Genomic DNA, 24,159 nt, shown 5'->3' on the forward strand with positions numbered 1-24,159 from the left:
CGAACTCACAGGTGATTGAGCTAACTGTATGACAGGTTCAATAAAACATATTGAACTAACTTCAAGGTGTGGAGTATCTCTCAGGTAAAGCTGCATCCAGTTGCAGCCCGTGTAATCTTACTGTGCTTAACACGACACAAAACACCAGTCCTCCATTGGTTGACATCTCCCTCTCTCTTATTCTCTCTCTTTTGGGCAGCCTTTGCAGTGGAAATAAATAGGTAAGTGTCGCTGTGGACGTTTTAAATTTTGGTGGAAATTCTCCATATGAGACGGTGTAACACGAATAATGGGTTATCAGGAGTGATTGAGTAAAATGAGTGTATGAGTTATGGCGTGCAGAACAATCAGTAATGAGAGGATATTTATTTGTTCAGGTGTTTCTGAATATTTGACGTTCTCTACCGCAGAGGGTTGGAGCGCTCAATATATTCAAAGCTGTGATCCAGAGATTATTGAACACCGAGGAGATAGAATCATAGAATTGACAGTGCTGAAGGAAACCATTTGGCCCATTGAGTCTGCACCTGCCTATGGAAAGAGAACCCTACTCAAGCCCACGCCTCCACCCTATCCGCCTAACCCAGTAACCCAACAACCATTTTGGACAAATCCTACGTTAGTTCCTCAACCCGATTATAGGAATATTTATCACACAGAGATCAAGGATACTCAAACAGTGAGACAATCGTGCATTCAACTAATTACATATAGAGAATACAAGGTAGAGATATGGCTGAGAATTGTTTCTCTTCATTGCTTGAAACTGCCGACGCGAAAAAGGTATAGAGAAACAAAGTTCCGTTCTGAAAGGAATCTAGAAAGTAAGATGAACACATAAAACGACACGTTAAAATAGACAAAGCTCAACACCTGGAAGTAGGAAGAGAAATTAAGAACTTATGGAGAACTAATGTGGAAAGTCAGTACACTGTTAATGCAAGATTTTTGTGCTGTAGATAGGGCAGTGAGACATTCATCTACATGTACATACATTTCGTCATATAGTTCCATAATCATGCTTTGGTTTTTTAATCGGGTAGCAGATAATAAAACCTTTGGGATCAATCTAGAATTTAACATCTGTTGTTCGATCTCATCGAGGATTCTTGTAGATAACGTTGCTCACCTGTCCTCAGCAAAGACATTTGAAAGGTTGTAATGAAACGCACGCTACATTTTTGGGCATTAAAGGCGTTTCGGTTTCATTCAGTTGGATCAAATGTATCTGCGTAAGACTATGGTAACAAGACTCGACACCGAAAACCGTCTGGTGACATGACGATACGCACATGAAGTTCGAGGCTTTACCCAACAGAACATTAGACCACCATGCATCAGGAAAAAACATATGTCACGAATGAGTATGTAAACATCATGAGAATCTTTCATTTCATTTTGTACGGCTGTTCTAATCATCAATTCCTTGGAAGAAAGTTGTTCGAACTGTAAACCAATTGCTTCCTATTTGTCCTCACAAACGTTTCAGTTTTTCGTCCTCTGAAAATTGCTTTACCTCTTGAACTCTCTTTAAAGTATCCGCAATTCCACACATTCGGCCGGAGCTCAGTACATTTAAGTCACCGAATACCCATTGAATAATAACCTTCCTCATGACTGAATGAGTTATTTGATCCGGGTGGAATTATTACGGGAAACATAGGAATACAAATGATCATAGGAACAGAGGACAGGAGCCGGAGTGGACTTTTCAGCACCTCGAGTCTGCCCCACCATTCGAGATGATCTTGGCTGATCTATTTGTTGATTTAACTCCATGGGGTATCTGTCTTCCAGAACCGTTGACTCTCTTGTTATCGAGAATCTATGCAACTCAAGATTGAATAAATTCAGTGACCCCCGCCCCAAATGATTTCGCAGGAGGAGAGGGAATTCCATAGACTAACGACTCTCTGAGCGAGACATTGCAGATGTCGCCTTGTCAAGGTCCTGGACAGCGGCAGTATGTTGCAGACCCTGCTCAATAAACACCCAAATTAGAGGATAAAGTTCTGTACTCATCACAGAATGGGTACAACACTGAACGAGGCCGTTCAGCCTTTGTTATTTGTGCTGGTATTCTGAAGGAACAATTCACACAGTATCACTCCTCAGGCTTCTCCCTGGTTCCCTGTGCATTATTCCTTTTAACGGGTTTCTCTGTTCTCTTGAGTATAGAAGAATGAAGGGTGATCTGATCCAGGTTTCTGTCTTGTTCAAATATATTGTTAGGTGAAACTCAGAGAAACAGATGCACCTGGATGTAAAAATGGAATGGGGTTAATTCGTGCACCTGACTCACAGTGACCGTAACTCGGCCAATCAAGAGAAAAGTCTGGAAGCACTTTTCATACACGGCGAGCAAGAAATATAGAACAATTCTGGAACCTGACCATGGCGGCTGATGTATCGAAAATTGGAATTTCAACACATTTATGAAACACTCCCTTCACTTATGTAACACATAAAGGGCATTCAGAATAAATTGCTATTATTTTTACCGTTTCATAAGAATCGAAATACTGCGCTGAAAGCAACGCCCAGGCAGAACCTGGTGCCTTCATATTAGCAGCCTGATACGCTAACGACTGCGCTATCCGGTTTCCATACAGCTGAACCCCATGGCTACATTTACTACACTACTGAAATCATGGCCCGTCTTCTATTTTCGTCTTTCCTTCTTTTGCAAAACATCTCTGCAGTGCATTTCCTTCACAGACAGACCGGCAACACCCGTTTGGATCCAATTCACACGTCTTCCAACATGCACCAACTGCTGGCTCCTTTCCAATGGCGTGTGACGGGCCAACTGTTGTTACTTTGGCATTTGCACAGTGCGTTCAAAGCTTTGAAGACTGTATTTATTTCGAGAAGATACTGGTGGGACGCTACAGACACAGAGATGTATTTTGCAAGTGGGTACAGAGGTTCACCTGGTGATTTTTAGAAGGACCAATATTTTATTTTACTTTTGTAAGACAATGCGGAAAGAATTTCTTGCTCCAGGAGTTACTTCATGAAAAAAAATCGGGATATGGTATAGTAAAACAAACTTTATTCCAAACACAGTATTAAAATATCTTTGAATCACACCAAAAAATAGCTTACAATTACCCGTTAAAAATGCTAATTAATACGGTTAATACAGTAACCATTAATGCCATGTTTATTGGTGCTCAAACAACAAGCAAACCATCTCAACTCTCAATCCACTGTTAAATATAGTTAGGACTGAAGAATACCTGCTTTACTGAGATGATCTTTGAGACTGTTTCAATGAAAATACCTGAATCCTGTCAGAACAATGCAGAAACCTTTGCTGTATTTCTTCATAAACTGCTTCAGCTCACGTTCTAAACACACTGTTCTGAACTGTCTGGAAATGAACTGTCAATCTATCCACAGACATACATTTTAGATGAACTGAGATGCTTCACTTCTGCTCACATCTCCAACTGACTCGCTGCCAACACGGCCTTTCTGTAAAATGCTTGATATCATGGCTCCTCCTTGTAATTACATAATCTTACCAAGCTGAAATCGAATTAGCTTGACTGGGAATCCTCTTAATCCAACCAACATTCCATTAGCCCGAGCTTTTTCCTAAGATTTAATTGCACCTGTGGCTCCAAGACGTATTGTCTATCAATCTAGGATTTGTTATAAAAACATGACAGCAGCAGTCACACACTAAGTCAAGCTTTTAACACTTACTGCACAAAATACATGCAATACAATTCATCAGAATTTCCTACATTATTCACAGGGGTGAGGTAGGTGAGCTAAGTTAAAGTTCAGTAATAGACACGCGTTCGACATATTTGACAAATAAATCATTGATCACAAGACAATGGGAGTTTTGATGCTAGTGTTAAAAAATAAAGAAGAATGTTAAAAACTGAAGGAGGTGTTAAAGCTGGCATATGGGTAGCAGAATATGTTAATAGCAGAACGAAGGACATCGTTCTGTGAACGAAAAGCCTCAGAGCAAATAATAGACGTTCCTGTGAGAAAGGGGCTGCATTGGGACCCATTAGATTCAAAATGCGGCAACTTGAATACCATGTATATCCAGAACTTTCACCAGCTCCCGAAAGAGCAACATTACTGCTCGATGTTACTATGCATTGATAAAGACACGTCTGAAATTTGAACATAGGATCCCATATTTACTAAACAGTCACCTTAACCAACTGGACGGCAACAACGTAAGAACGACGCTTGGAATACAACGTTTTGAATTGTATAGGTTGTTGGTGAGATCTCACCTGGAGTATTGCGTCCAGTTTTGATTTTGTGGAGAGATTCAGCAGTTTGGGCCTTTACTTTCTGGAGTTTAGAAGAACAAGAGGGGAACTGATCGAGGTGTAGAACATATTAAAAGGGATTGATAAAGTAAACATAGAGGAAATGCTCCCCTTTGTAAGGCAACTTAGAAATAGAGGTCCCAGGCATAAGTTGAGAGGCGACAGGTTTTGAACTGGGAAGAGGAGGAACTACTTCTCGCAGAGGGTGGTGAATTTGTGGAATTCGCTGCGCCACAGCACGGTGGAATCTGAGTCATTAAATAGCTTCAGGAAGGATGCATATATATTTCCGTTAATAAAACGGGTTCAATGGTTATGGAGAACCGGGAGGGAGGTGGATGTGAAACCAGGAAGAGATCAGCCATGATATGATTGAATGGCAGAACAGGCTTCAAGGGCAGTATTGCCTACTTCTGCGCCTCATTCCTATGTCCCTATGTTCCCCAAGATTTTGCTTCAATATTTTTCTTGTTCATTTATCATAGGGTGTATGAATGAAATGAATGAAATGAAAATCGCTTATTGTCACAAGTAGGCTTCAAATGAAGTTACTGTGAAAACCCACTAGTCGCCACATTCCGGCGCCTGTTCAGGGAGGCTGGTCCGGGAATTGAACCGTGCTGCTGGCCTGCCTTGGTCTGCTTTAAAAGCCAGCGATTTAGCCAGTGTGCTAAAACTGTGCGAATTCAAAGTATTAGTCAGCACTGGGCTTTCAATGCTTAGGAGCTTGCACATATTTCTGTAAGATAGTAAGTTACAGAAATATCAGTAGGAAGATAGAAACAGGCAAAGTTTGAGTTGGAAACGATTGAACATGATGTTTACTGTGGGAACATATGCTACCATCCCCTTGAAAGCAGGAAAGCACATTCGGAGTGACATTTGTATTATGTGAATCGCAACGCGAATGTCGTGTAAATAGGCCTGTCTTCATTAAATATGTCCACCATTGATGCGTCCTCACTCTTTTCTGTATAATGTGCAGTAACAGAAATCAACCAGTCCCTTCCCTTTCTCTCAGTTATTGCTGAGAATAATTCAAAGCTCTTCTTTAAGCATTAACCTTCAAATGTAATATGGATCCACGATGTTCTCTTTATATTGGATTGTCAATCCAGATGCTTTATTCCGTGTTTGTTAAATTAATTTAATCTTCATATCATCTGTCTCCAGAAATCTTTGTATCTTCTGCAGGTGAAGTCCCAGAGTACTGGAAATTAGGTAATGTCGTTCCTTTGTTTAAGAAGGGTGACAAGGATAATCCAGAAAATTATAGGCCGACGAGCCTGACATCAGTGGCAGGGAAATTATTGGAGTGGATTATTTGGGACAGGATTTCATCCGATTTGGAAGGAACTGAACTGATTAGCGAGAGGCAGCAACAGGTTTGTGTAGGGGAGTTTGTGTGTCACTAACGTGATCGAGGTTTTCGAGGAGTGTCGAAGATGATACACGAAGGTAGGGAAGTGGGTGCTTCAGTGATGCCTTCAGTAATGCATTTGACAAGTTCCCCCATGACAGACTAGTACAGAAGGTGAAGTCACACGGGATCAGAGCTGATCTGGCAAAACGGATGCAGAACTAACTCCGTCGTAGAAGACAGAGGGTAGCAGTGGTAGTGTGCTTTTCGGAATGTAGTGCCATGACAGGTGGTGTTCCGCAGGGATCAGTGCTGGGACCTTTGCTATTTGTAGTATATATATATTAATAATTTGGAGGATTATGTAACTGGTCTGATTCTTAAGTTTTCGGAGGACACAGTGGTTGGTGGAATTCTGCATAGAAATGAGTAATGCAGGAGGATACAGCAGGATGAAGGTCGGTTGGATATTTGAGCGGAGGGATTGCAGATGGAGTTTAATCCGGACAAATCTTAGGTAATGCGTTTTGGAGGGTCTAACACAGGTGGGAAATAGACAATAAAGGGCAGAACCTTAAGAGTATTGTCAGGCAGAAGAAACTGGGTGTACAGGTCCACACGTCAATGACTGTGGCAATGCAGGTGGAGAATGTAATCAAGAAGGCATACGGCATCCTTGCCTTCATCGACATTGAGTATAAAAATTGGCAAGTCATGCTGTGGCTGTGAGGAGAGGATGAATACACTTGGTTTATTCTCACTGGAACGAAGGAGGTTAAGGGGCGACCTGATAGAGGTCTACAGCGTTAGAGGGGCATAGACAGAGTGGATAGCCAGAGAGTTTTCCCCAGGGTAGAGGGGTCAATTACTGTGGAGCATAGGTTAAAGGTGCGAGGGGCAATGTTTAGAGGAGATGTACGTGGTAAGTTTTGTACACAGAGGGTAGTGCATGCGTGGAACTCGCTATTGGAGGAGGTGGTGGAAGCAGGGGCGATAGTGACGTTTCAGGGCCATCTTGACAAATACATGTATAGGATAGGAATAGAAGGATACGGAACCCGAAGTCTAGAAGATTTTAGTTTAGACCGGCAGCATGGTCGGCGCAGGCTTGGAGGGTCGAAGGACCTGGTCCTGTGCTGTACTTTACTTTGTTCTTTGTAATTTGTATGGAACTTTAGTTCGGCGACATTTCAATTTTGTGTTCAATTCTGGTCGCCGCACTGCGAGAAGGATGTGGAGGCTTTGGAGAGAGTATAGAAGAGGTTTAGAAGGATGTTGCCTGGTTTGGAGGGCATTATCTATGAGGGGAAGCTGGATAAATTCGGTATGTTCTTAACTGATTGACGGAGGTTGAGGGGCGACATGTTAGTTGTCTACAAAATGATGTAGGGTATGGACAGCCTGGATATCAGAAGCTTTTTCAGTGGGTGGGTGAGTCAGTTACTAGGGTATATAGGTTTAAGGTGCGAGGTGCAAAGTGTGGATGAGATGAGCGAGAAGGTTTTTTACACAGAGACTAGTGGGTGCTTGGAACTTGCTGCCGGTGGAGGTAGTGGAAGCAGATGCCATAGTGACGTTTCAGGGATATCTTGACAAATACAGGAATAGGATGGGAATAAAGGGATACAGATGTGTGGAAGGATGTGTGGAAGGTTTTCGGTTAGAAGAGCAGTATGGTCGGTGTAGGCTTGGAGGACCGAAGGGCCTCTACCTATGCTGTACCTTTCTTTGATCTTTGTTCTTTCTTCATGTTGTTTCTTGCTGTATTTGCTGGTTTGCCTTTGCCGCTTTTCTTTCTTTATTCTTTCATTGGGACGGTTGTCATGCCAATCACAACCTCATCTGGACATATCTTTTGCTGCTTTAAAATAAACATTACAACTCTGGGTGCATTTTTCATCATGAAGCATTTTCTCTCCTTTCGTCCTCGTCAATCGAGGTTCACTTCTGTACATACTGGCCGCTCCCGCGCCCCATTGCTTTAAAATCTGTTATAATGATATGTTGTTCGGTTCTGAGTAAAAGCCATCGATCTAAACCGTTCCCTCAATTTCCTCTAGGTTTCCATGATATGAATTTCAGGAAATTAATTTGCACCTATCACACAAAGACAAAAACAAAACCAAGTGAGCCATAGTCATTTCAAATTTTGGAATCATTGATGCATTTATCTAGTGGTAGAGTAGTTCGGTATGTGCCTTTTGGACGCGGCTATTCCTGATCGATTACTTGTCAGAAACTTTTACAAGGCCGTCTGTGTTGGTGAAGGACAATTGTGTTCACACTCTGAGCAGCCTCTGCACGCAGACGCAAATGTTACTCACGTGGCAAGAGATGTTTGATGTATTAAGTGATCCTGATAACCTGGACACCATGTGAATACCAAACTGGCCTCAGGTGAAAGAAAATGTTAAGGAGATAGTGAAATACCGAGTCCTCTGCATTCACTTCATCAAATGTTTCAGCTGTCATCGTCATATATTTCAAAGGGAATAAATACCCACTATACTTTTAAAAAGTACTGCAGTTTGTGCTTGTGAATTTCCTTTCCTGGATTTTGGAAATGAGGTCACTCTCTTTCGGACACATTTAGATGGAAAGCTGCTGACGCCGCATCCACGAAGCAACATTCCAATTCTGGGAACGGAAAAGGTTCGTTTAGACAGCGTGTTTCATGGAATCATTGAATCCTTATGGAGCAGAAGGAGGTCATTGAGTCCATGGAGTTTGCTCCGACTCTCCAAAAGAGCACTCTACACCGGCCCATGCTCCCACCTTATCCCCATAATTCCACCCGGCAGAAATTTTGCATAGCCAATCCACCTAACCTGCACATCCTTTGACGTGTTTCCAGTTTCAACAACCGCATCAATCTTAAAATGATCTTTCCAGAAGGTGGCGTTATTGGAAATTCTTCAGGTTATGACTCTGACCGGTAACCGGGAACCATTACATATCGGCAGGCAACCAGAAGGAGAGCAAAGCTGGGCACAGATAACTATGGTTAAGATCGGCTGCCACAGCTTACTAGGACTAGCAGAATTGGACAGGATGGACTACACCCAGGGTCCTAAAAGTGATAGCTGAGGAAATTATGGAGGCATTAGTGATGATCTTTCAGCAATCATTGGAGGCAGGAAGGGTCCCAGAGGACTGGAAGGTTGCTAATGTAACACCACTGTTTAAGAAGGGAGGGAGGCAGAAGACGGGAAACTATAGGCCAGTTAGCCTGACCTCGGTCATTGGTAAGATTTTAGAGTCTGTTATTAAAGATGAGATCGCGAAGACTTGGAGGTGCATGATAAAATAAGACTGGGTCAGCATTGCTTTGTCAAAGGGAGGTCGTGTCTGACAGATCTGTTAGAGGTCTTTGAGAAGGTAACAAGGAAGTTAGACAAAGCAGAATCGGTGCACGTGATTTATTTAGATTTCCAAAAGGCCTTTGACAAGGTACCGCAAAGGAGACTGTTAAATAAGTAAAGAGCTCTTGGTGTTCAGGGTAAGATTCTGGCATGGATAGAGGATTGGTTGACTGGCAGAAGGCAGCGAGTGGGGATAAAGGTTTTTTTTCAGGATGACAGCCGGTGACGAGTGATGTGCCTCAGGGGCGATAGAGAAAATGCTGGAAAATCTCAGCAGGTCTGGCAGCATCTGTAGGGAGAGAAAAGAGCTAACCTTTCGAGTCCAATGACACTTTGCCCAGTCATCGGACTAGAAACGTTAGATCTTTTCTCTCCCTACAGATGCTGCCAGACCTGCTGAGAATTTCCAGCATTTTCTCTTTAGTTTCAGATGCCGGCATTCGCAGTAATTTGCTTTTATCCATGTGCTTCAGTGGTCTGTGCTGGGGCCACAACGTTTTACAAGATACATTAATGATCTGGAAGAAGGTACTGAAGGCACTGTTGCTAAGAAGATAGATGATACAAAGATCTGTATAAGGACAAGTAGTATTGAGGAAGCAAAGGGGTTGCAGAACGTCTTGGACAAGCTAGGAGAGTGGGTAATGAAGTGGGAAATAAAATACAATGTGGAAAAGTATGAGGTTATGCACTTTGGAAGGAGGAATTTAGGCATATACTATTTTCTAAATGGGGAAATGCTTCGGAAAGCAGAAGCACAAAGGGACTTGGGAGTCCTTGTTCATAATTCTCTCAAGGTTAATGCGCAGATTCAGTCGGCAATTAAGAAGGCAAATGCAATGTTAGTATTCATGTCAAGAGGGCTGGCATACAAGAGCAGGGATGTACTTCTGAGGCTGTATAAGGCTCTGGTCAGACCCCATTTGGACTACTGTGAGCAGGTTTGGGCCCCATATCTAAGGAAGGTTGTACTGCCATTGGAAAGGGTCCAGAGGAGGTTCACAAGAATGATCCCCGGAATGATGACCTTGTCGTATGAGGAACGTTTGAGTACTCTGGGCCTGTATTCGTTGGAATTTAGAAGGATTAGAGGGGATCTTATTGACACTTACAAGATACTGCGAGGCCTGGATAGAGTGGACGTGGAGAGGATGTTTCCACTTGTAGGAAAAACTTGAACCAGGGGACACGATCTCAGGCGAAAGGGACGATCCTTTAAAACAGAGATGAGGAGGAATTTCTTCAGCCAGAGGTTGGTGAATCTGTGGAACACTTAGCCGCAGAAGACTGTGGAGGCCAATTCACTGCGTGTCTTTAAGACAGAGATAGATATGTTCTTGATTAATAAGGGGATCAAGGTTCATGGGGAGAAGGCAGGAGAATGGGGATGAGAAAATATCAGCCATGATTGAATGGCGGAGCACACTCGATGGGCCGTTTGCCCCAATTCTGCTCCTATTTCATTTCATAGAATTTACAGTGCAGAAGGAGGCCATTCGGCCCATCAAGCCTGCACTGGCTCTTGGAAAGAGCACCCTACCTAAGGTCAACACCTCCACCCTATCCCCATAACCCAGTAACCCCACCCAACACTAAGGGCAATTTTGGACACTAAGGGCAATTTATCATGGCCAATCTACCTAACCTGCACATCTTTGGATTGTCGGAGGAAACCGGAGCACCCGGAGGAAACCCACGCCCACACGGGGAGGGTGTGCAGACTCCGCACAGACAGTGCCCCAAGCCGGAATCGAACCTGGGACCCTGGAGCTGTGAAGCAATTGTGCTATCCACAATGCTAACGTGCGGCCCTATGTCTTATGGTCTTATGGAAGACACAATTCTCAGACAGCTGGCGGGAATATTCAAGGATTAGCGAAATTTGGAAATGGATGCCGAAGCATTCTGCATTTCGTATTGTCGATCAATAAAAATACAATTATAAGGTACATATGAACGATATTGCCCATCGGCTTCAGATACCTGTGGCTTTCACAACACAACGTGTAAAGTAATCACAGAATATCTAGCTTCACACAGTGAGATTTCAACTTCCAGTTCTATTGATGAGGACAGAGGAAATTTCCATTCGTGTATTTAATATATTACCAATGGCTTAGATGTAGGTTCATGGTGCATCTGTTTTTTGCATTTTACTCAAAATCAGTGTGTCCAACTGGTAGCTTTAATGAGCATAATGTGTGGGTGGACATTTAGGTTTTGTTTTGCATTTGTGCCCTATATTGTGTCTCATTTTCAACCGAAACTGCTGCCTTGTAGTTATTGGAAGAAGGGAACCAATTGTGTAAATCTCCTTCTGTAAGTGCCTGGCTTCTTCATCAGCAAGTTCCCAGCTCAGCCTCTTCACAGTAAACATGGGAACTGGTTCCCTCACATTCCCAGACTAAAGCTTCAGGGAAGTGCAGAGTGGTTGGGTCATCAGGCATGCAGTGTGAGACTCATATCTTGTGGTGCTGAATCAGACACCCAGGTCTGGGCAAACTGCTCCTCTGTCATGCGGTACCTCGGGATATTGAAAGCCTATCTATTGGTGCAAACCCTATTTAAAAAATTTGAGCTGGATCCCAAAGGCAGGTTGATGGCTCAACATATCTAATTCATGGCAACTTCTGCAACCAAATCAAACCTCGAATTTTGTTTTGCCTTTGTCTCAAACTACGATATCAAGCCGTTTGAGCAGCGTTTTTCACTTGAGCATCGGTGATGCAGGAGTTATGTATGATTAACCCAATTGCATTGCCCTCCAGAACGTCTGCAGCTGCCAGTCTCCGGCCGTGGGATTGGCCTTCCTCTCTCTCTGACTAGTCGCCCCCAACCTCACATTAAATGTCACACGGCTACCAAGGTGCTGACAAACCACAGTCCATCTGCTTCAATGGGTTGTTGTCGATTGGATTCTCTCCTGCAGACCACCGTTACACCAATCAAACAAACTTTCGTTGACAAGCTGTACCGTTCTTAAGTTTTGATTTCGCTCTTTTCGTGACAGTGGTTGAAAGCCATTTTATTTCTGATTCCGCTTCAGGTGTTTTTGACACTGATCCAGAGCCATCGTGTTTCGACGCTCAATTCATTCGCTCCTGCCTGGTTCTTTCATTATCTTTCTTTGTTTCCCTTTTGGGACAAGAAAACATCTCAATTAAGATCTATCGAGCTAACACTAAAACTCTTCTGGTCTCCATAAGTAAAGAACGTTGGATATGAATGTTTGTGTTTAATACCCTATACTCGGGAGTCGAGAAGAAACGAACGTGATTTGACATAAGTCTAACATATTTAATGGGTCTTCACGGGGTAAATGTTGGAGATACGTTTCCTGAAACTGGGGATTCGAGCACCAGCGCTCAGAGTCTCAGAGCTGAGGTGCGAGTGACTGCCATTGACCTCAAGGCGGCACTTGACCAAGCGTGGTTTCAGGGAGCCCTAGCAAAACTGGGGTCAAAGGGAAGAAGGACGAAAACCACCACTGGGTGGAGTCATACCTGGCACATGTTGTGGTGGCTAGAGCTGCATCATCTCAGTTCCAAGACATCACTGCAGGACTTCTTCAGGGTAGTGCCCACGGTGTAATATTCGTCAGCTGCTTCATAAATGATGTCCCATCCATCATAAGGTCTAAAGTGGGGATGTTCGCCAATCATTTCACAATGTCCTGCATCAGTCACGTACGACTCATCAGATACTGGAGCAGGCCATGTCTAAATGCAGCAAGACGTGGAGTGTATCCGGGGTAAAATGTAAAACTAGCATTCGCACCACAGAACTGCCAGGCAATTGCCATCTCCAACAAGAGAGGATCTAAACATCACGTTTTGACATTCAATGGTATTAAAATTGCTGGGTCCCCGACTATCAACATCCTCGGGGTGGGGGGAGGGGGGGTGCCATTGATGAAAACATGAAATTAACTTGCCATATAAATACTATGGCTACTAAATTAGTGCATAGGCTGAATAACCTGCGGCGAGTAACTGCTCCTGACTCCTCCTAGCCTGCCCATCATTTGCAGGGCACAGGTCTGGGGTGTGACAGCATACTCCCCCTTGCGTGGATGACTGCAGCTCCAAAACCACTCAAAAATCTCGACAGCATCTAAGGCAAAACCTGCCGATAGCAGGCTCCCTCTTCCAGAAACGTTCAATCCCTCCACCATCTTCGAACTGTGACAGCAGTGTGACCATTTATAAGATGCACACAGAAATCCACGAAGGTTTCCAAGGCAGCAGCTTCCAAACCCACGATCACTATCACTAACAGGACAAAGGTAGCAGATACCTGCGAGCACCACCATATGTGATTTCCCCTCCAATTCACTTACCGTCCTGACTTGGCAATATATCGCCGTTGCTTCACTGTCGCTGGGTCAAAATCGTGAAATTCTCGCCCTAACAGAACTGTGGGTGTATCTACATCTCAGGGATTATTGGAATTCAAGATGGCATCTTAGGACTACCTTCTGAGGGCATGTTGCGATTGGCAATAAATGAAGTAAATACAACCTAGCTAGCGTAAATTATTATTTTCGAATTGCTTCAAGTCCCCAGCCTGAATAGATTGGGAGAATTAGCTGCAGGAAGATGCGTAGAAAGCCATACGCCATATCCAGAACTGAAGCTGAATAACCAGCTTTGTGCCTACTCCATGTAACAATGGAAAAGCTGAGAGAAGGGCCAACAATCAATGTCAGGTTCGGAACAATGGAATTAACAAATGAAAGGTAAACGGTAGTAATGATAGGAAGGATCGCCATAATGTCAATATTAAGGCTTCAACAGAAAGTATTATCGATTTTTAGTTCTCAGCATTTTCGATTCAGATAATTACTATTAACACGAGCATAAAATCATCAACGTCTGCATTGGCCATTACCACTTATCTTGGTGTTTGGTACTTACCTCTCACTTTGGAGCAGCGTTGTAAGCAGGAACTATTGCAAGAACTTACAAAACAGTAATGTTAATCAGACGTCCTCAGCGACAATATAAACTTCCATCGATAATATTGGAATCAGATAATCAGAGGGAATGGTAAAGAGGCACACTCGTCATGTTAAGTTTACAGCCTGAGTAACTATTTTACAATGGGGGTAACATGATTATATTTAGAGTATTTTCGTTATTACTGCTGTTAGAGTATGTTTAACAGCATGACTATTTGACCACGGTACCAATAAATGCTTTGCGTAGGTTATATTAGAATATTAGAAAATGATTATGTCAACAATATAAGAGCACCGTTGCCACCATTAATGTATGTGCTATGTTCACGTAACAATTAGCAAAAACAATGCTGTTATCGTAACCAGCATTTCTATTTCAGAGACCATGCAGCTGTAATTACAACGCGGGGAAAACTTGGAATTTTAGTGTTTGGTGCAGTTCGAACTCAGTAAGTTTACATCAAACTACTATTGTTAATGTTTGAGTCATGGCATTGTCACTAATAACAATGGTGTATCAGCACAAATAATGCAAGAGTAGAATGACCACTAACGTGTACAAATATTTTCACGACAATTTATGTTAGAAAAAGGTGAGCACATGAATGATGGCTCGAATGATGCCTATATTTATCCAGGGCAGCACTGAATAGGGTTATCACAAGTGATCTTCAACTATGGTCCTAATCATGTTCGAATTGAGTTTTTCCCAGTAGTGACGAAGTAAAGGCGCCACTAGTAAACTTACCGAAGCATAACCAACAGTAATGTAACGACAAGATCACCAGAAGCAGCGGTAGAGTAGTGCCCTGGCAAATAACAGTAAAGTTTAGTACTCATTAATCAAAGTACTGTTGCGTGAGGTAACCACTAACAATATTAAATCATCGCCCCCAACGGCAATAGTATTGCTGGGGTAGATTCATCCTCAGTTACATTCGTAGTATTGTTCAGAAAAGGATACTAAATGAACAACTTGAATGACAGTTAAATTTAGTAAATTTTTATGAGGCTCGAGAATCTAACGCAGGTTTCAGAAGGAATGTTCGCTTCAGAGTGCTGGGCGGGCGCGGGCGGGGGGGGTGGGGGGGTGGGGGGGTGGGGTGTGGGAGAGCACAGCGCATCTTCCCACAGAGGTGGTTTTCTGTGATCAATTTCATAAACAAGATTTTCATAGGCAGTGATGGACATTTTGTTCCATTGGGGTTTAGGATGCGCTGATGCTGAAAGCCTCTCCTTGTTAAGTGACTGTAGCTGATGCCAATTATTCTCTCACCCTATTTTCCCCACGGGGTACTGAATGTTGTATAAAGAGGGAACGCTAACGACATTACATCAACGAGTGTTGGAACCATAACGTTGTGCAGAATTTACACAGTTTTCTAACTATGCTGCAGCCATTGATTCTACAGCTACGGGATATTTACTACCCTATTCTCACCGCCTTTGGCGTTCCTGGTAAGTAAGTATAGTTTGTTATCTACTAACTCTTAGCTACTTCTGGTAAAAACTGTCTCTGGAAACATTTCGGGGATGTCCTAAATGTCACTTATCCACCAGCAGATATTAATGAATGTCAGCTAGATTCGCATCAATTTAAGCAACTGGTGGGTGAGTCGCTGTTCTGGCTGATACATTGTGCCCTCTTGACAATTCACGGTCTTAGTCCATACTCATTGAATCATAGAATTTACATTGCAGAAGGAGGCCATTCAGCCCAACAACCCTGCATCAGCTCTTGCAAAGAATACCCAACTTAAGCCCACACCTCCTCCCTGTCCCCATAATCCCACTAACCTAAAGGCAATTTCGCGTGGCCAATCCTGCACATCTTTGGGTTGTGGGAGGAAACCGGAACACCTGGAGAAAACCCACGCAGACACGGGGAGAACGTGCAGACTCCGCACAGACAGTGACCCAAGCCGGGAAACGAACCTGCGACTCTGGTGCTGTGAAGCAACTGTGCTAACCACTGTGCTACCGTGCCGCCCATACTGAAGGAGATCGGTGCGGATTTTCGTCCCTAAAACTGGACATAATACATTAAAGGGCATTTAGCTTCTTCCCATGGCAATCACTTCACTGGCATCTTAATTCCTTTTCTACTGTAAGTTGTTAAAACCAGGGATGCAAACAATATTTGAAGTTCCAACAGCTCCCGCCCAGTTCCAAAATAGCTCCTTCTGTGACATTATAAATAAGAAAAATGTAGCGTGTTAAACACATTAATGTTTTCTTTCACATTTGTGTGTTTTATTTGAATTCATAGCTTTCATGTTCTTTCATGAAAATTATATGCAACACTATTGACTTACGGTCCTGCTGTAAATATCACCGTCTTTAGTTCAAGCAAAGGTACTAAATGGGAAAAATACGGTCCATCTGAAGCCCACAGGGCTTTAATGGTCAGGCATAACATTATGTTGTTGGCTCAAATGGTGCAAGTCTCATGCGCAATACCTGTAGCGTTCAGCACTCTGATGAAATATTTGCTGAAATTTATGTAAGTGGACGCATGCGTCTGCATATGAGAGAATCATCGATGTATAGAACCTATTTAAGTCTCCCTTTAAAAATACTTATTTTCAACGATACATGTCTTGGCCTGTAAAGCATATTCGTATACACGTAGCTTCAATCTGTTGCTGAAGCGCTGATCCTGGAAGTTAAATTGACAGAGATATGTGATTCTCGGCCGAAATTATGACAGCGAATTTGCGATTCCGCCCAAGTCCGTTCTCTCCTGCAGTCAGTCACTCGTGTCTCTGTGTCCACGGGTGGCGAGGTCATGATTCCAAGTAACAATTCCCTCATCACCTTGGCAAATTTCGGCTGCAGCGTTGTGAAAGGAGAGTGAGCCTTCACCCTTTGCATACTGACCGTTCAAATGTTTGTCTTGTTTGACAGTAGTATCATTCATTTACCATAGATGTACAAAAAAGACTCATGAACCCAAATCGGAAAACGTGTCAAAGTTTACTTGCAAAATACAATTAAGTTTATCCCACTGCCTGCGTTAGTTACCTCATATCCCTCTGTCTTACAGCAAACACGTTTACAATCGTGATTCTCTCCAACGGAAATTGTGGTCTTTCCAAATGTATCTCTCTTTACATGATCGCCATGGCAACAGCAGATCTAATGGTCTTGGTTTTCAATGTAATCGTTTATCAGATTTTCGTATATCACTTTCCAGATTCCTTCCTTTCCCACACTTCATTTTGTAAATTTAGTTTGTACATGAATTCTGTCACTCTGCGTATATCAGTTTGGTTTACTGTGTCTTTCACATGCGACCGGTTTGTAGCAATATGTTGTGAGAAGTTTAAAACAAACTATTGCACTGTGAGAACTGCAGCTGCTATTATAACAGTAATCACTGCCTTGTTTTGTTTTCAAACCTTACCGTTTCTCTTCATATATAAGCCTGAATGGATAATAAACAACGTTCATTGGGGATGTCACCCCAGAGTGGAATTCTTTGCATCGCCTGCAGGTGTTGCATATTTGTGGTTGCAAACTGTTTTAATTCCATGTCTTCCTTTTATTTTAATAGTATTGTTCAACTTTCTGACAGTTAGGCGTATTTTAGTGGTTAGTCGATCCCGCAAGAGACTTCGGACTCAGAGCAGTGAGAAAAAGACCGACGCAGAGATGGAGAACCGAAGGAAGTCTATGATTTTACTGTTCACGGTGTCGGGCAGTTTCATTCTTTTGTGGTTGACGTCAGCGGTCAGCTTTCTAACCACCCAGCTGTCAAACACGGCCCATTATAGAGGTGATTATGCAGCTCCTGAATATATCGCCACGGAAACTGGATATCTGCTTATGTATTTGAGCTCCTGTACAAACACCTGTATCTATGCGGCTACGCAAACTAAATTCAGAGAAGAGCTTAAGAAGCTAATGACTCATCCTTGGAGATTCTTTAGAATCAAATGAGGAAAAAAAAAGTCGAAGTGAATCTGATGGCTCAAACTTACTGTCAAAGCACTAAAGTCCGTTCGAATCGTACTTTTTGTTATTCAACTGGAGTCTTGATGTCAATGCTGCAGGCGTTGGTCTCTTGATCAGACCCCGCACTGTACTTTCCCATTGTACACGTAGACATTCTATTGAATACTACATCACAAGCCTTATTCCGAACAGGTTTCTCATGACGAAGGTAGATTAAATACTAACTGGCAGCGTAACAATTGGCATATTTCCTCATAGGTATTTTTATAAAATCATAACTGAGCATAGAATTAGAGAATCCCTCAGTGGAGAAAGAGGACCTTCGGTCCGTCGAATTTGCACCGACACTCTGAAAGAACACTACCAAGCCCATTCCCCCGTCTTATCTGAACAACCCCTTACCTAACATGCACATCTTTGGACACTAAGGGACAATTTATCACGTCCATACATCTAATCTGCACAGCTTTGCACTGTGGGAGGAAACCGGAGCACACGTAGAAAACCTATGCAGACGGGGGAGGACATGAAAACTCCACCCTGTCAGCCAAGACATGAATTGAACCCGGATCCCTGGCGATGGGAGGCAGCAGTGCTAACCACTGTACGACGGAGCCATCATCAACATATTAGAATGCTGTACCATAGAAACAGCGTTTATTACTTGTACCAGCCCTTGTGGAAAATGTGAGCATGATGGGAAACAGCTTTTTCAGTGAGGAAAACTATTATTGTTTCTGTAGCATAAGCAATATGTGTTGGAGCTACTGATTTTATATGTTCCTGCAATTGAGAAATGCATGGCATCTAGGTCGAAAGAATGAAAAATATACACGCATCTGGTTGTTTTCATACATTTTTAGATGTTTATTGACCAAGGATACAAATATCAGAACTGTAACACTTTACAATCCTCAACCATACTTCACTAGAGGACATTTGTGAGTTTCAAGTCTGTAATGCTGTTCTTCATGTATACTGTACTCAATAACCATATATATCGAATTGCAATGTTCAAGAGCACGATTCAAAAATTGCAAGAATAAAAAAGTCCCAATGCTGTAATTGTAAATAGTTTTCATTTATTAATTTCAGTCACTTCCAACTTAACCAGTCACCTTTAAAGCTTATTCGTCATTCCAGAGCTCAAGCAGCCAGGCCCCATACGCTGTCATTTCCTTTGGTGTTCCAAACTCTACCAATGCCAAACAGGATTCCACCCATCTTGTGTTGGAAGAGGAGTTCGGGGACGTGGGGGATGGGGTGGAGGGCGGGGGTGGGTGGGGTGGGGGTGGGGGTGTTGGGGGGGGGGAGTTGGGGGGCGAGGGGCGGTGGGACGGCGGTGTTGCAGGTAGGACAATGCGGGATCTAGTTCTATCACTCAGTTCAATTAGTTCACTAATGGTGAAAAAGAAAAAGATGGATGAAGTGTGAAGGAGCAAGGCTCAGTGAATGGGTGACGTGAATCCGTACGTAGCGATACGTTTGGACCAATCGCGGCTGTGCCTGCGATGTATATTTCCCACGGGAAGTTGAAATTTATTTCGCGACCATCCATTCCTTGCAGGTTAGAAAGACGCCGCTGACAATTGTCTGCATCAGATCATCATTTAGGTTGATGGCACTCTCGTAACACCCGAAAGTTTTTCGCTAGTCCTGATCACCTCTCTGAACATCCGGGACATCTGTCTGATCCACATAATTAACTTCCCACTTTTCCACTATCTTCTACTCCTCGCTTTCCGTTCTGTGCGACTCTAGCACAAACGCTTGAAGGCCCATATCTGTCTGGAGGGCTGTTTTAATGCACGAGATCCTTGTAGGTTCTGGAAAAGTGTGTTAACCTCCTGATCACATTTTGGAAATATATCTCCAGGAACCCAATGGCCTGATCGAAAATGATTATTTTGAGCAGATAGCTTTGGTGCCATTCCACTGTGACGTAAAGTAGTGACCAGCAATGTTTTAAAACAGAAGAACAAAGGTAAGTACAGCACAGGAACAGACCCTCCGGTCTGATCATGATGCCCTAACTGAAAAAAACCTTCTGCCCTTACTCGGTTCGTATCCCCCTATTCCCTATTGATGTCTCATCCAGGTGTCTATTAAATGTTGCTAATGTGCCTGCTTCCACCACATCCTGTGGCAGCGCGTGCCAGGCATCTACCACTCTATGCATGCAAAATGTACTCCACAAATCTCCCTTAAATTTTCCCCTCCTGACCTTGAAACTGTGCCCCCTTGTAATTGACACTTGTGCTCTTGGAAAAAGCCTCTGACTATCCACTTCGTCTATGTCTTTCATAATTTTGTAGACCTCTATCAGGTCTCCCCTCAGTCTTTCGAGTGAAAACAATCCTAGTTCATTCACTCTCACCTCATAGCCAACACCCTCGAGCCCTGGCACCATCCCAGTGAACCTTCTTTGCACTCTCTCGAATGCTTCCACAGCCTTCTGATAAGTTAGTGACCAGAACTGCAGGCAATAATCCAAATGCGGCCCAACCAAGGTTTTATATAGCTACAACAAGAATTCCCAACTCCTGTACCCAATGCACCGCATGATGAAGGCAAGCATGCCATATGCCTTCCTAATCACAGGTTGGACTTCCCAGGGGTAGAAAGGATGAAGAGGGAGGGACTGGAGGCGCCGTTGGGGTTGGAAGAAGCAATAGACTGTATTGATTCTATGCAATCGGCGAAAGCACCGGCGCAGGATTGTTTTCTGGACGAATTTTACAAAACAGTTTGCGGCCTTGTTAGCGCCGAACTTATTGGGAACGTCCAACGACTTTGCTGAGCGGGGAGCTGCCTGCCTCGCTGACGGAGCCCTAGATTTCCCTAGTCCCGAAAAAGGTTAAGATCCCATTGAGTGTTTCACTATTAAACACGGATGCGAAAATACTCGTGAAGGTTCTGGGCGAAACCTTTGGAGGGATGCCTACCAGAAGTGATCTCTGGGGACCAGACAGGATTTGTAAGGGGCCGCCAATTGCAGTTCAGCATCAGCAGGCTTTTAAATGTGGTCATGTCGCCTTCTGTGGAGCAGGTGCCGAAGGGAAACACCTCCATGGATGCAGCGAAGGCTATGGACTGTGTGGAGTGCAGCTACCTCTTCGAGGATTTGGGATGGTTTTGGGTTTGGTCTTACATTTATTTCCTGGGTGAAACTCCTATATACTGCCCCCAGGCTAGTGTCCGGATCAATTCTGTGAGCTCAGGATATATCCGACTCTCCAGGAACACGAGACAGGAATGCCAGTTACCTCCAGTATTGTTCGTGCTAGCAATTTAATCATTGACCATTGCAAGTAATGGAAAGGTATTGGGGGGAAGGGGGTGCTTAGGGAACACAATGCCCCTTTACACGGACAATTTTTGTACGTTCCTGATCCTTTCACATGTATGGGGGAAATTCTGGAATTGTTAACAAATTTTGGTTCCTTTTCAGGGTATAGATTGAATATGAACAAGAGAGAGATGTTTCCGGTATATTCCCTGAGGAAGTGGACAGATCTGGAACTGCTGTCTTTTCAGCTGGCCAAGACAAAGTTTAGATATTTAGGGATTCAAATGACGAACGATTGGACTCTGTTGGACAAGTTGAACTTGACCAATCTGGTGGAGCAGGTGAAGGGGACCGCAAGAGGCGGGATGACCTCCCACTAACCTTGGCTGGTGGAATACAAACCGTTAAAATGAATGTCGTACCGAGGTTTCTCTTCGTGTTCCAGAGTCTTCCGATGTTCCTCCCACAATCCTTTTTCGCTCGAGTCGATAGACTAATCTCTGCCTTTGTTGGGATGGAAAGACCCCTCGGATTTGAGATGCTTGCCTGCAGCGATGGAGACAATCAGGTGGGTTGGTGCTGCCAAACCAGATGCTCTATTACTGGGCGGCGAACATTTGGGAAGTGTGAAAATGTTTGAGGAGCCGGGTGCTCGGTGGGGTCAGATGGAGGAGACCTTTTAAGTAGGGTCTTGTCTAAGGGCGTTGGCTACGGCTCCTTTTCCGTTCTCCCCGGCTTCTCAACGAGCCAGGTAGCAGTGGCATCTTTAAGGGTTTGGAACCAATTTAGACAACATTTTGGACTCGGGGGCATGTCTTTACTGGCACAAATCTGTGACAATCGTAGGTTTGCACCCTCACGGCCGGACGCAATGACATAATATGGAGAAGAGGGGCTGAGAGGTTCGGGGATTTGTTTGTGGAAGGTAGGTTTGCGAATTTAGAAGAGATGGAGGAGAAATGCGAGTGCATTTATGCATTGCACGTGAGGAATTTTATGCATAAAGAGTTGTCCTCGTTTCCTCGGTTGCCGAGAAACACACTGATAGATAGGATGCTGTCACGGGATGTGATGGGGGCAAGGTAAGATCTCCTAGAGACATGACGGTTTGCTGGAGATGGGGAAACCATCACTGAAAGGGGAGGGAGAAGTGGAGATTAGAGCTGGGACTCGAGGGTGGGGTGTGGAGTGAGATCCTGCATATGGCCAGCATTAATATCCAGCACCAGAAATAAATAGAGATCTTCAGTGATGTGCGATAATTCCCTGGTCTTGGTAAAAACTGTGATTTTTAGAATTTGTTTCTGAGCTTTTGAATGTCCTACACGGAGGGAGAAAGGCAATTCGAAAGGCTGAGGTTTGGGAGAAAGTTCAGAGTCTTACAGCATCACATAAGGCCATCAGGAATTCAGTTTGATCCAGGGTATATGGTATAAAAGGAGTGAAGGAAGTGAAAGGCTTGGATAAGGGGATAGGAAATGATGGCAAAAGAATAATTTTTCCAACACTGGAACCAAAGTGTTAGGGTACATTCCTTGAGCGTATTTGGAACTGACTATACTATAACTGATTCTGAACAGGACACAAAGAGTGGAGAAGCGACATGCACTTCACATTGGTGTATTTTAGACAATTATGAGGAGCAGTTTGCGCAGATAAATGGAGAACTGAATATGAACAAAGGGATGCTGAAAGACAGGAGGATGAGGACATTTACCCAAAGGAAACTATCCAAAGTTGGCACTTAAGTCGAGATTAACATGTATGCTAGTAGGGACTGGTTTGTGGAGGGTGCTGTGATTATAGGGAGAGCTGGAAAAGCCACCGACAAATACAAACAGTGGCTGAATATGCAAGATAAGGGACGACAGGTAAGAATCAGAGATTGGGAAAAGTTATGGAAGGCCAGAAAATGCCAGATGAGCGCTGAAAGTGGTCACAGACCGAGGAAAAGATAACTGATTTGCGAAAGGGACTCGTATCGGAGGGAGAGATTGTGGAGCTCTGGTCCAGTAAGAGAAAGGAAGGTGAATAGACGTCATAATTTGACTTTACAAGGACCATAGAGCAGCCCAGAAATACCACGAGAAGTAAAAGTCCTTATGATTGAGATGACTAACAAATCAGAAGATTAATCCAATGAAGATGCCAAACAAGAATTGAAAATAATTTGATTCAGACTCTGAAATGCTTGACAGTGTACAGCCAGTCTTATCGCACAATTGGATAAAGACATAAACGGTATTTCCTGAGGGCGCGTACAAGGCTAAAACTAGACAAGTAGCTCGGGGTTTCAAAGAACGACTTGGTGATCAAAATGTAAGAGTGAACTCCCCCACCACCGAAAGTGAGTTTGAAGATTTTCTTTGCTCCTTTTGCAACATATTTTTGGGAATGTTAAGCAATTCATACAAAAGGTGTATTTTTGCAGAGTGAGAAGTTTCAAAGTAAAGTATTTTCAAAAGTACTCAAGGAATCTGGTGATATCGAAGAGAAAGTGGGGAAGTTGAACAAGTGTGTGTTATGAGCTGAGTGATCCGTCAAGGGTATAGTATTTCTCAGTTGCTTGATCCTGTTGAGAACGTGTTGTTTTCAGCTAAAGGCAGATAAGCGAAGTTCTATTGGTATCACAAGGAGAAACCTGCAGGAATCTTTATAATGCATGTTGATGACTATCTATGGTGAGGCCCTGCAGAATTTGAGCAATGGGTGATGGAGGAAACAAAAGAGACATTTATGGTTGGCAGTTGAGCTTTGGGCTCTTTAAAAATATAGGGTGAGACATTAAGCAGATTAAGTTGGAAGAAATCTTGAATCGACAAGTCTTATTTTGAAAACATCATTTACAGCCCAATAAATCAGGTAGGTCGTCACACAAAATAGAATAATGCATAAAAGTAAGAAATAGACCAATTAAGAAGTTT

The 24,159-nt window shown here is 43.3% G+C and overlaps 1 pseudogene; it reads left to right on the forward strand.

Annotated features, from left to right (window-relative positions):
- The first annotated feature begins 22,995 nt into the window (after positions 1-22,995).
- The window catches only part of LOC140411379 (NACHT, LRR and PYD domains-containing protein 3-like), a 93,997-nt pseudogene continuing 92,833 nt past the window's right edge, over positions 22,996-24,159 (forward strand).

Source organism: Scyliorhinus torazame, chromosome 4 (assembly GCF_047496885.1).
Source record: "Scyliorhinus torazame isolate Kashiwa2021f chromosome 4, sScyTor2.1, whole genome shotgun sequence".
In the NCBI taxonomy this organism is placed as follows: Eukaryota; Metazoa; Chordata; class Chondrichthyes; order Carcharhiniformes; family Scyliorhinidae; genus Scyliorhinus; species Scyliorhinus torazame.